At 47.9% G+C, this 1,775-nt stretch overlaps 1 non-coding gene across 1 annotated transcript; it reads right to left on the bottom strand.

The window, feature by feature from the left end:
* Positions 1 to 1,442: 1,442 nt before the first annotated feature.
* On the bottom strand, positions 1,443 to 1,515 carry TRNAF-GAA (transfer RNA phenylalanine (anticodon GAA)). Its single transcript has one exon. It is a non-coding gene; the product is annotated as a tRNA-Phe (tRNA).
* Between the last annotated feature and the right edge of the window lie 260 nt (positions 1,516 to 1,775).

The raw sequence follows: 1,775 nt of genomic DNA, 5'->3' as shown, positions 1-1,775 counted from the left end.
TACCTTGACCTCAACAAAGCATTTGACAAAGTCTCCCTTGACAAGCTAATTGATAAAATGTTAAATATGGATTAGAAAATACAGCTGCTGGATGGATTATAATTTGCTGAACACCGCATCCAGAGGCTATTCATAAATGGCTCCAGATCAGATTGGAGAGCAGTACCGCGCTAAGTGGTGCAGGGGCCTGGCCCCTGTGCAGTTCAAGATTTTTGTTAACGACCAGAGGGAGCTCCCAACCCCTCCTCTGGTACGGTACCTAAAGGAACCGGCTGTCTCGGAATTCTACCAAATAAACCAATCAGAAGACCACCTACACGAGGAACCAATTAGCAGGCTACGACAGACCAATCAGGAACTGGTGTTCTTGGAGGAGAAAGCAATCAGGAACCAGCTTTCTTGAACTCCCATGACGTAGACCAATCAGAGATCACTTTACCAAGTTCAAATACAAGAGAACAGTCAGTCCGTTTTAGTTGTCCGTGAGCGGCAACATCGGAGTTTGGCGGGGCTGGGCGGCTGCTGGCGAAGTATCAGGAAGAAAGGAAACTAGACCGCGGCCATTCATCCTGGCAAGATAGTGTTGGATTATGATGATGCTCATTTCATCACTTTGTAATAAACGTTTCTAATGCAGCATTTTTAAAAAATTCATTTGGAAATATACTTTGCGGGGGTGGGGGGAACATTAATTAAAATATCTTGTGATGTGCAAATATGAAAACAGTGACGTTAATACCTCACCCATAAAGGTATCTTTGCGATGGAACTTTGGATGGAACAGGCTCAGGCAGTTCGAGAAAAGCCCCGGATTCAAAGACCAGGGGTGAAAAGAAGGAGGTTTGGGGTCTCGCATTTGAGCGGAGCTCGGCCCGGGAGTGGACATGTCCGTCTACTTTTCTGGACGTTTTCTTCGGACCGGTTGTGGTTTTGCAGCTTCCCGGTTTCCAGGGCTGGGATCTCCTGGTGGTCCCTCGACCCAGCGCAGTCCAACTTTCCAGGAGCAGCCGAAGTCTGCTCACAGGCACCCAAAGCGGCTCCATTCACACGGCAGGGGACTCCATGGAAGCGAGTCGCGCCTTTGCAGCAAACAGGAAGGTCTCCCTGTAAAACCCTTCACGCGAACAGGGGTCGTGAGAAAGACTGAAGATGAACCGATGTCCCCGCGTTTTCTACTGCTGTAATCTCAGAAAGCAAGATAGTCTGCCGGGTCCGAAGTATTTCCAGAGGCACGTCTCGTTCTTTCCCCACCCCCACGACCCCCAGCGTCCTTTACCCTTTCCTCCTATGCGCCTAAAACCACGTGGAAAAGAGCAGCAATAATCACTTCACATGAATTCTCCTGATACACGGGATTACATGCGAGTGTTTTGCAACTGGGGCGAGGTTGGGGGTGCGAAGGAGCATCCTGGTTTCGCGAAGAGAAAGAAAACAAAAGCTACTGCCGAAACCCGGGATCGAACCAGGGACCTTTAGATCTTCAGTCTAACGCTCTCCCAACTGAGCTATTTCGGCGGTTAACGGACAATACTTCCAGATAGAATAGAAAAAAAACCTATTATTTTCTACCGATTTCTGGTTCACGACAGTGGAAATGATCCAGTATATACAGTTAGACGTCGTTTTCGTCCAGCGCAGCTTCTCGTGAATTAGCTGAACCTTCCACTAATAACAGTTTGCGTGCAACAGGTGAGAATCACTCATCCGGAATCTCCGCTTAAGGATTTTTGTTTTTTTTACGAGGCTGGTTGCATAGTTTTAAAAGGTACGTACTG

This window comes from Candoia aspera, chromosome 5 (genome assembly GCF_035149785.1).
Source record: "Candoia aspera isolate rCanAsp1 chromosome 5, rCanAsp1.hap2, whole genome shotgun sequence".
NCBI classification, from domain to species: Eukaryota; Metazoa; Chordata; class Lepidosauria; order Squamata; family Boidae; genus Candoia; species Candoia aspera.
The sequence above is the reverse complement of the archived record's forward strand: the minus strand, read 5'-3'. Positions and strand labels throughout refer to the sequence as shown.